We start from the raw sequence: 12,382 nt of genomic DNA, 5'->3' as shown, positions 1-12,382 counted from the left end.
TAGAACAAAAAAATACAAAAAAACACTTTTGATAACCAAAAATTGTTTTTGTTTTCTTGTTTCAAGTAACACATTTTAGTTTTTTTCTATTATTTTTACTTTTTTTTTAAAGACCGTTTTAAGAAATAATTATACTATGTAAAATGCTTCAAAATAAAAACTAAATATAAAAATTATTTTTAAAAAGTATTTAAAAATATTAAAAATAAATTAAAAACATTTTAGGTTTATAAACAGACTTTTGTTGTATAAAAAATCAAATGATAATTTTTTAAATCTGTTTTCAAAAATTATTTTTCATAATTGTTTTAAAAAATAGTTAGTAGTTCACTCTTAATGTGAGTGTTACATTCATTCGTAGTCATTGTAGAAGATTTTTACTACGATAAAAAGGATAATATAAGAGAATCTCAAAATGTCTCACCCTCTTTTTCTCTTTGTTTTTTTCTATCTCTCAATACCCCAAAAAATAAAACTTTCTCTCAAAATTGGCTACCTTAAACATAATATAAATAAGGTAACCAAATCACAAATGTAAAATCCCCAAAATGCCATAATTTAAAATATTCTTACTATTAAAATAATAATTAACCGACACCTTAATATATGTATTATATTTATATATCATAAAAGATATTATATTTTTATAAGATTGAAATAGACTTTAATAATTTATTATATCTTATCTTAATATTATAAGAGTATGTTGAAACAGATATAAACAATAGGACACAAAAAAAAAATCTAACCATCTAATATAAGCAAAACAAACACTCGCTCTAAATTCTCATGAAGGAAAAAAAATCCAGAGAAAGAAAAATAAAAGAAAGGAAGAGGTGAAGGAATTTAAAATTAATAAATTATTTTTATATATTTTCTTAAACTCATCTTTTATATTAAAATTAAATAATTTTAAAATACGATAAGTTTATAACTAAATTTAATTATATTTTATTTTCTTTCTCAATTTTATAATAAAGAAAATATGAAGAAAATTTGTATTTTTTTCTTAGCATTTTTTTTCATTTTCTTTCTATTTTTCATAAATTAAACATAGTTTTAACATTTTTCTTTTTCTTTTTTTAAGTACTTTCTTAAAACCAAAGTTGCAAAGGACTCGTTGGCAACTATGCTCAAGAACAAAAGAAATTAAGTAGACTTGTTTGATAAATAGAAAATTATTTTTTATTTTCTGTTTTCAAAAACAAAAAATATAGGATTTATTTGGTAACTATTTTCGAAAATAGTTCTAAAAAATAGTTTTTGAAACTTTTGTAAAATAAAAGTATGTTTTGAATTTTAAAATATTTTAACCTATTTTTAAAAATAAATTTTATATCCAATGTTTTATTTTTAATTATTCTACATATTTGTATAATTATTTTTTAAAATAACCCTAAAAAAACAAAGTGAAAATAATAGAAAACAACTTAAATATGTTTTCTAAAAACACTTTATTTTTTGTATTTAAGAACAAAAAAAATATAAAACATTTTTTAATTATCACAAGTGTTTTCTATGTTTTTTGTTTTGAATAATAAAAAACTGCTTTCAAAAACATTTTCTAATAAACCCATAATATTTAGTTGTTTTTATTTATTTTTTAAGAATTATTTTAAAAAATAATTAAAAATGTGTTATGTTTTCAAATAGATTTTTATTTTATATAACATTATAAAACAATTTTTAATAACTATTTTCAAAAACTATTATCAAACATGGCGAACCATTTTAGCAAACTCCTTTGAAGATATCCAACAACTAGATGATCCAATAAATTAAGGATAGCAAATCTTTTCATTCATCCAAAAAATAATTAAGGCTCAAAATCCGAAGAGAATAAGAGACCAAAGAAAGGACAAAAAGGGAATCCTATTTCAATTGCAGAACTTTTATAGTATACTACAAAATACTAGCAAAATATAAGGCAATGTTTGGTAGAGGGAACCTTTTGAGGTATAAATAAGAAATGTAGGCAATGGAGAGGGGTGGGGTTTAGAAATATGGTAAAGGCAAAGGGGTGTAATCATACAAAGCCCATCTTTTGGTCTGTGGCATGATATAGGAGCTTTAAATCTTTCCCATTAATGAAGGTTTTGTCCAATAAATGTGTAAAGACTAAAGGTACCCCCAACTTTTGTTACTCCTCAATCCTTATGCCCCTTGGATTTTTCATTTTTGGGTGTCCCATACCCATGCCCACTTCCATTTCTTTGATTAAAGAAATAAGGGGGAAAAAAAAAGGTTTGGTTTGTCACATTGTTCTAGTTTACCATTGAACTTTTTGTCCACTCAGTTGACCAATTGGTACATATGTCTCTTTATTCATTTTTATATGTGACATAGAAGCACAAGCCACTTTCCAATCAACTCCCTTGTATCACAAGTGTACGTAAAAATGATTTTGACTTACTTTTTAAATTTTTAACTAAATAAAATAAATAAAAATATTTGGTTATTTCTAAATAGTAAAAATAATCTATTGATTTTTCTCTATTTTTAAATACTTAATAAAAATAAAATATTAGAAAAACAAAAACTCAATACTTAAAATTGTTAAGTACTATTTAATTTTAATTTCTATTTAGAATTAAGTAAAAACAAACAAACAAACAAACAAACACCATCTACTAAATTATGATTCTAAATTATTTTACTAAATATATTTAATCTATTATGCATTAAATGCTTCAACGGCTAGTGAATCAATCGACCCCTAGTTTGATCGGTCGAGGTTACCTTTTGCTGTTTTTGACTTTTGAGCTTAGAAACCTATAAATTGAGAGCTCCACTTCATTTATTGAGGAGAGAACATTTGCAATCAATAGTCTACCTACCTATTCTTGATCAAAAAACTCTCATTTCTTTCATAGTGCATTAAACCATCACTTGCATATCCTTTAGTGCACTATTGTGTGTCATCCTAGCTTTGTCTTGTATTTGAGCTATCCTTAAGCTAGGTTGAGGGATTATTTCTTGTAAAAACCTGAGTGTTAAAGCCTTCAAGAGGTTTGAATTCTGAAGAGATTGTGTAAGAGCCCATTGAAGCCGGAATCCAAGTGTAAGAAGATTGAAAGCTTGGTTGAAATTTCAAGTTAGTGGAACCCTCACTCGGTTAGGAGATTGAGGAGAGTGAACATAGACAAGGAAGTGTCGAACCACTATAAAACCCGAGTTTGAATTCTCTAACTATATCTCTTTATTTTGCTTATATTGTGTTTGAATTTGTTGTGTTTGAAAAGATTTTAAAAACCCAATTCACCCCCTCCTCCCCTCATTTTGGGTGTTTTTTTTAATTAAGCATAACCTTTGTTTTCTCAATTACTATTAAAATCAAATCAAGAAAATAGTAATAATAATAATAAATGAAAATAATAAGAAAAAAAGGAATGTAAGGGTGTTGGAAATGGCGGGCAGTGGCTATTCGGGGAAGATGTGGGTATGTTGGAATAGAGGAAGAAAATAAAAATAAAAAGAAAAATGGGTTGTGAGAGTAGTCTCGTGAGTGTGGTAGTGTGTGGGTAGGAAGAAGAGAAAGGGAAGAAAAAAAGGAAAAAAGAAGGGAGGAGATAGGGAGATGAACAGTTGGTTGGGTGTGGGAGTTGGCTGTGAGTGGAGTGTGGTATTGGAGAAAGAAAAAAGATGAAGAAGAATGGGGGGAAATGGGGGAGCTGGGCACTATTGGGAATGGGTAAGGAGAGAGAGATGAGGGAAAAATAGAGTAAAAAAAAAATGAGGCATGTGTGAGAGTTTTTCTTTGGGTAGAGAAAGGGTTTTCGCCAAAAGGTAAGAAGCATGGGGAAAAAACCAGAAGAATGGAGGGGCCGGTCATTCTATGGGTGTTTTGGGAGGGAAAACAACAAAATGAAAAAAATGCAGAGAGGAATTGGGGGGCTGCTAGCTGCTGTTTGGGGGAGATAGTGAAAAATCGAAAAAAAAAAGATGAGGGAGGGGCCGACCAAAATGGAAGAAAAGAGAGAACGAGAGGGGAAAAAATGGGAATAGGTGAGAAGAAAAAGGAAAAGAAAAAAAAAATGAGATGGTGGCCGGTGGTGAGGGGTATGGGAGGAGAAAGGAGTTAGTGGGGTGGTTGGAGAGTAGGAAGAGAGATGAGAGAGGAGAGATAAAAGAAAAATAAAAATAAATGAAAATAAAATAATAATAATAAAATAAAAGTAATAGTGATAAAATAAAATAAAATAATAAAAGCTATTAAATGGTGAGTGGGCAAAAAAAACACATGGAATTGGAATTTAAAATCTAAGGACAAAATTGAGCTCAAAATTAATGTAAAAATAAAATTGGGACAAATTTTGGGGTCTACACACCCGTTTAAGTCTATTTAAAAAAAAAATCACAATGATATATATATTTATTTAATGAAGAGTATTCCTATGCAAATGGAAGAAGTTTGAGAAAATACTTATGAAATAATGCCTTAAAATGTATCACAACGTATCTTATATTAACGAAAAATTACATATACCATTTATTAACTTCCAAAACATTTTTCTTTGGAAAATCTATTTCAAGGATTGATTTATGAAAGTTAACATCATTTTGGTTTCGCGTAAATCACAATATATATATATATATATATATAAAATAAAAGTTTCTACTAATTTTATTTAAAAGTTTTGAGCGAGTATATGATAAAACTTAATACTTATTATTTAATATTTTAAATTAATTTTAAATTAAATTATATTTAAGTTGTTAACTTAAAACTTATTATTTAATTCTTACTTTGAGCATTAATGTTATTTGATAAAATTAATTTAAATATTATTATAAGTAATTAAATTGACATATTTATTCTTATAAATCATAACTAAGGGAAATGAAGTCGAGTAATAATAAAGACCGTGAAGGAGTAAAGAAGATTATGAAGGTAATTATGATAAATAGAGACAAAAAGATAATATAAAAATGCGAACTTAAGAATGAATTAATTATCTTTACTTATTATATAAAATTGTTTTTGAGAATCAAATTAAAAACCCATATTCAAACCTTGGAGACAGCCATGCATGGCCCTACTGGGTTTCTTTTTTTTTTTTTTTTTTTTTTTTTCTAGTTACTAATTTTAATTATATAATTTCAAACTAAAGTAAATTAATCTTCATTAAATTTTAATTACGTTTTTAATTTTGAAAAGTAAGCGTCTATTTGGATACATTTGCCCTTTTTGTGTTTTTGGGATCAAAAACTTCTACATAAAAATAGAATATATTGTATAAAAAATATAAATTTGTTAAACATCGCTTTCAAAAATTTTAAAATTCAACCTACTTCAAAAATAAATAAAAATGTTTTGATGAACTGAAATATGAACAAAACATGATTGAAGCTTCTCTTGCCTCAAAGCGTTTATATTTGAAGAATAGAGCAAAATTAAAAGAAATCTCAAAGTTTGCATCAAATGGCTTCATGTCCCCTCTATCTTGTGCCTTTTTTTTTTTTTTTTTTCTAACCCGTATATTCTTATTAGCTTATTTTGAAACTTGACGAAAAGGTGAATGACTTCTCTCTCACAGACTCTGTACTAGCTTCTCGCATTGATTTAGTTTTTGTTTGACAATGCTCTTGAAAAATAGTTTTTCGAAATTGTTCTTCAATATTTTATAGAATAAAAGTATATTTTACTATTCGAAATGCTTTTAACTTATTTTATATATTTTAGAAATAAATTTTATATGTGATACTTTTTTTGAATTGTTATTCATATATGTATAATTATTTTTTAAAACAATCTTCACAAAACAAGTGAAAACAATTGAAAACAACTTTTTCTATTCGGTAATCGTTTTCAAAAATGATTTTCCATTATCTGAAACAAAAAACACGATTGATTAATAAAAAATTAAAAACAATTTTTTGTTCTTAAAAACAGAAAAAGTTGTTTTCAATTGTTTTCATTTGTTTTATGAGGGCTATTTTAAAAAAATAATTATACAAATGTGGAAATGATTAAAAATAAAGCACTACATAAAAAATCATTTTTAAAATATAAAAAATAGATAAAAAAACATTTCAAGTTCCTAAATAGATTTTTATTTTATAAAACATAAAAGAAATTTCAAAAATTGTTTTTAGAACTATTTTCGAAAACAATTATTAAATAGGTCATAAAAGATGTTATTTGAAACTATATTTTTAGTTTTTAAGAATAAAAATTGTTTTATAATTTTTAGTTGTCAAATGTGTTTTCCTATTTTTTTAATGTTTTGGAACAAAGAAATTATTCTTGAACCAAATAAAATCTTATTATATCTAATTTGAGAATTTTTCTTTTTAGGTTGTGTGGGGATAAGGTTTTTTTGTTATTTTTCATGGCTTAAGTAGACAAATTCGACACTTCAACATTGGCTTAATGATTTCACTAAACATATTTATTCATTTGCTAAACAATCTCATTGAGCACATTTCTCCATATTTTAAGTGTATTATGTCATACAAGTCAATGTGCATATTTTGTGTTGATTTATTATGGTTATTATGGTTAATGTGCATACCAATTAATTAATTTAATGTTATTTGATTCAAAGGGTCATTGGAAACCCAATTTTGGAAATCTAACACTTCATTTTTTTTTTTGGCCTCATTTTAACAAAAATACTTTCATTGTTTTTTTTTTTTAATAAAAATAACATTTTAAAAAAAATATATTGAAAATACTTGAAATAGTTAAGAACATTTATGTTAAAATGGTTACTCTTCAAACAAAAACATGAGAGAGGATAAATTTACAAATATAAATATTATTTCATCGTTTTTAACCAATTAATTAATTTTATTATTTGATTTCATTTTTTAATTTTTATTTTTATTTTCGTGTTGTTTGAGTATGATAAACAAAGATGTTATATTGTTTAAAGAAATCTTATTAAACATGATTAAGACATCCCTACCTCAATGTTGCTTGTTTTGAAGAAGTCAGACAAAATGGAATTAGGCTTATTCATATTTTTTTTTATATATGGTTTTTGGAATGTTTGAAACTTTAAACAAAGATGTTGGTCTATCGTTAAAATGGATGTAATGTTGTTTCATTTTAAATGAACATCCACGGAGACCTTAGGGTATTCATTTTTAAACCTAATTAGTCTGTTTTTGCAAATTATCTTAAGAAAAGAGGATTTTTTAGATGTTCAAAATGAAATCCTTTTAATTGAAATCACTACAAAGGGGATTCCTTAGACAAAAATAAAAGAGAAAAAAATTAGCATGTTTTTTACAAAGAGTCATCTCAAACTTTTCCATATCATTAAGACCATGACAATGACAAAATGAGTAAAAGGTCCAAAAGATTCGAATGTAGGGTTTTGATGAGGCTATTCCTTGTGTTAATGTTCTCACTATTCTAATCTTTTTTAAAAATCCAAATAAGCAAACCATCTTATTACTTTTTCTTTATTTTTTTTCATATTTGTATGGAATAACTAGAAAAATGTGAATCAAAGGGTACAATTATCCTCTCATGAATTAGGTTTCCTATGGGAATTCAATAAATAGGTGACCTTTAGGGTTCTTATCATGCTCGATCCACCTTTTCGATAATTTTCTCAATAATTTATTATTTTAGAAAGAGCATGCTTGCAGACTTGCATTTTTCATATGCGTTCCTACTCGACGATAAGACTCATTTTTATGGTGAAAATTTGATTTTTTGAAAAGTTAGAGTCGTTAATGTAGAACCCTGTTGTGGTGAGGGCCCAGGGGGAGAGCTATTACTTCTTTTTTTTCATTGTCATTATATTTTTTTGAAGTGTAGGGGACCCCTTTTGGTATGAAACCAACTGCATCGGACAGGTAGCAGAAAGAGGGAGATGGCGGCCATGTTGGTGGTTGAAAAACGCCATGCTTTGCTGAGGAATGAACAGGAAAGCAAGTAGTGGCTTGCCAAGGAAGATAGAAACAGGAAGAAGCAAGACAAGAGACGAGGGAGGGCAGCGAGTTGAAAAGAATCAGAAGATCCGCTCAACCGGATTCTTTTGGTCCAGGTATGGTTTTAGTTTGTTTTGCTTCCCCGTTTTTGAACTGCTTTCCCCTGTTTCTAGTCACTTGTGGACTCCTTTGACATTTGAAGACTACATGTACATTTTGTTTTCTGTTATGCCAAGCCTGTTGTTCTTTTGGAAAAGCAATTGTGATGGTAATTTAGAGCAAGTTTTAAGTATACCCACCCACAAAATTTGCCTAGTTCTGCTGCAAACTATCATCAGAGGTGACTCCCGCACTTGTATGGCGAATGTAATCTAGATTAGTCCAGATACCACGACTTGGATAAGAAAACTCTTGCAAAAGTTGGCAGGGCGAGCTAGCTTTGGACATGGTTCTTGAAAAGGCAGTTGTTAGACAAAGAGGTGATGTATGGAGGACCGTCCATGATGCCTTTCTGCCTATGTACTCATTATATCCCCATGCGCCTCACTCACACCCCCACTAACCCATTTTCTCCATCATTTATCATATCCATCCCGAGACTCATCAAACCAGCTCTGTTTCACCATCTTTCTACCATTTGTGCCAGTCATACCCATTCTTCACTCACGCTTGCTAGAATCAAGCATCCTCCACCACTCTCATGTTCCCTCCATTCATTCTTCATCCAACCTTCTCTCTTGCATGGAGCCTCATGAAGGCATGATGTCTTTTCCCTTTCAAATACCCATTGAAACCCTCACTCATATTTTTAATCACCCCATGCATGGCCACCATCCGCAACCCCTCGCGTCCTTCTACGTTCTCCCTGGAATGACCTCCGCGACCGCCACTCTACTTCAACCCAATCTGCTACTTCTTTGGATCACTCGCACTCCCTGTCGGAGCAGTTCGCTTCGCAACCGGATTCATCAGCTCCGTCACGGCTTTCTCTACCGTTTGCCTCTTCTTTGCCGCTGGCAACATGTTCTACTCCTCCGTCGGTCTCCATTGGGGCATGGCCCAACGCATGGTCAGCGCGGTCAACGACTGGTCAATAGTGGAGTACGCCCTCGATGTCGGCTATGGCTGTGACATCCTCCTCAATGTCGTCGCCATGAAGCTGAGAAAGGAGGGAAGCTCGAGACGCGTCATGGGCCTGAACCGCCGGAAGACCATGGTTTCCACGCTTTGCACCGCCGGGATCGAGGAGGTGCAGGAGTACGTGGACGTGCCGAGAAGGCGACGCACATCGGCTGTCGTTCTCTGACAATTATTTCGACGTGGTGGTGTCGGTCGCTGCCGCCACGGAGAGGTGGCGAGGGTGTTGAAGTTAGGCGGGGGGTAGGTTGTGAAAAGATGGGTGCCTTGGGCTTGCCCATGGCAAGGATATTGGGCTTGAGTTTGGAGCCCAACCTAAGCATGTTGATGGGGGGCCTCATTGCTCCTCAAGCCAATCACTCTCATGGCCTATGTCCATTTTAAGATAGCCCATTTGGCTACTCCAATTCTAAATAAGTTTTCAAACCTCTAATCTTCGTAATTATTTAATCTATTCATTCATTTTTATTTTTATCTTATTTTATTTTTACCTATTATGTTAACTCAGCTTAAACACAACTAAAAGATAAATTATTAGGATGGAATATTGTTTTTAAAACTTAAAATAATTTATATTTCATTTTCTTTGCTTTAGTTATGTCTAATCATCATATACACAAATTTTCATATAATTAATTTATGTTGGTCTCAATGAATTTTCTACATTCCAAATTTTAAGTCCCATCTTCAAAACTTACGTATTTTAAAACCATTCTTCAAAAATTCGATTTCCTAAATTAATTATTAATTTCAAATATTCGACTATTTACTTTCAGCCGTTTAGATATTATTCTTGTTATTATTATTATTAGTCCGTATTTATGTATTTAATTCTTCTAAAAATTCCAATAATTAAAATTCCATTCTTCAAAAATCCGATTTCCTAAATTAATTTTCAATTTCAAATATTCGACTATTTACTTTTAGCCGTTTAGATATTATTCTTGTTATTATTATTATTAGTCCGTATTTATGTATTTAATTCTTTTAAAAATTCCAATTATTAAAATTCAATTCTTCAGAAATCCTACTTCCTAAATTAATTTTCAATTTCAAATATTCGACTATTTACTTTCATCCGTTTAGATATTATTATTATTATTATTATTATTATTATTCCGTATTCATGTATTTAATTTTTCTAAAAATCCCAACCATTAAAATTCAATTCTTCAAATATCTGACTTCTTAAATTAATTTCCAATCTCAAAATTTCCACTATTCAATTTCACTCATTTAAACATTATGTTTGTTAATTATTATTATTATTTTGTATATATTTATTTATCCTCTTCCAAGAATCGCATTCATTAAAGTCCAATTCCTTCAAAATCCCATGTCTTAATTTAATTTTTCAATCCTAAAAATTCCATTATTCGTCTAAATGTTATTTTCGTTAATTAGAATTATTATCTCATATTTATTTATTTATGTAAAGGCCCAATTCTTCAAAAATCCAACGTCCTGATTTAATTTTCAAATTCAAAAATTCCACTACTCATTTTCTATTTGTTCAAAATGTTATTTCCGTTAATTAGCATTATTATTCCATATTTATTTATTTATTCTAATCGTTAAAGTTTAATTCTTCGGAATCCGACTTTCAAATCTAATTTCCAATCTCAAAAGCTCCACCGTTCATATACCGTTGTCTAATGATTATTCTCGTTATTAATGTTATCCCATCTGTTTATTTATTTAGTTATTCATATACCAAAGATCTCACCTCTAAATAAATTTCTTAAATTTTCAATCTATAAGTTTAATCTTCAATCTCTAAAAATTCCATCTCTCGCAATTATTTACCTGACCTTTATTATTTCACCATAGTTATTATTCCATTCATTTACTTATTCACTCCTCCACTTGTCCACTCATTTAGAATCCCGAGCTCTCAAATCATTTTCGAAATTCCAATCTCGTTCAAATTTAATTTCTAAAATTTTCTTTCTCACATTTAAAAGTCTGATCTTCAAATAAACTCTAAAACTCCAATTTTTGAATAATCTTCGAGACTCCAATCTTGCAAATAAATTTCAAAAATCCGATTTTCTCTCAAATAGTTTTAATTCCACTCTGGCTTTCTAACAACCTTCTGTTCATCTTGATTTTAATAAGCATGAATGAACTTTTTCATAATTCCGAAATAATGGAATTTGAGACATTAACTCATGCAAAATAAACGGGCTGTGGTGAGGGCCCTACATAAGTGATTTTATGATTGATTGATTTATTGTTTGATTGCATTATCATACGTGATTGATTTATCCTACTCTCTGACATGCATGAGATTATTCATAAACTGTGCACTAACTCTCTCTATTGATAGCGCATGGTGGCTCGTTGCCCAGGTATGTACCTATTTTCCCTTTAATCGTTGTCTATGCATGTCCCGATTCTCACATGTGCATGATTTATTATGGGTATTCATTGATTCACTCGTCCATTGCCATGATTGCTTCAATTTTTTTTAGTAGAGACCCGACTTTAGGGGCTTAGAGGGGTGCTGCGGTCCTTGCCGTACCTTCTTGATAAGTAACCTGACCCCCGAGTTCGATCTGGTTTTTCACAGGCCACATTTTCCAAAATAAGGAGTCACACTTAGGGTTTTCTTTCTTATTTTGTTTACCCTTTTAAAAAATAATAATAATAATAATAAAACAAAAATAAATAGCGACTCCAAGTCATTTTTCTTAATCAATAAAATCATTTTTCAAAATCAAAATTGAGTTCGCCATCGAGTGGAAAATGCATGAGCCAAAATGCAGGGTTCACAGTTACTTATTTTATTTATTTTTAAAGAGAAAACAAAATAAAAAAATAAAACCCTAAATTGACTCATTTTTAAAGAAAAAGCATATTTGCAAAAACCAAGTGTAAATATGAGATTTGTTTACTATTGAAAGGGTAGCATAAGGGTAGAACGCTTCTAAGCCCTAAAAAGTATTTATTAAACAAATGAAGAAAATTATGACAATTAATTAATTAATCATGAATATTAAGAAAAAATTGATACAATTATATACATAAAAGGATCAAGTTACAAAAAAGTACAACACAAATGATAAGAAAACTACACAAATCAATTTATCAAATTGATTATTATTTTTTATTATTTCAAATATCATATAACACATATTTAAGAAATTTCAAAAAGAATTTATTTACATCAAAGACAATTTCAATTTAATGATTTTGATTTGTTTTATTTACATAGAAGAGTTTTAACCTATGTATAACAAATAATTTGATTTATTTGTTCCTATTCAGTTTTTTTTTCTTTTTTTTTTTAAAAAAAAACTTTTCTTATTTTTATTGAAAGAATTTATTGAATGCAATTTCACTAAAAAAATATATT

The 12,382-nt window shown here is 29.0% G+C and overlaps 1 pseudogene; it reads left to right on the top strand.

Moving 5' to 3' along the window:
* The first annotated feature begins 7,875 nt into the window (after positions 1 to 7,875).
* LOC117912729 lies at positions 7,876 to 9,254 on the top strand (annotated as a pseudogene).
* The last annotated feature ends 3,128 nt before the right edge of the window (positions 9,255 to 12,382 follow it).

The sequence above is a fragment of the Vitis riparia genome, chromosome 4 (genome assembly GCF_004353265.1).
Source record: "Vitis riparia cultivar Riparia Gloire de Montpellier isolate 1030 chromosome 4, EGFV_Vit.rip_1.0, whole genome shotgun sequence".
Classification (NCBI taxonomy): Eukaryota; Viridiplantae; Streptophyta; class Magnoliopsida; order Vitales; family Vitaceae; genus Vitis; species Vitis riparia.
Note: the sequence above shows the minus strand (reverse complement) of the source record. Positions and strands in the feature narration are given on the sequence as shown.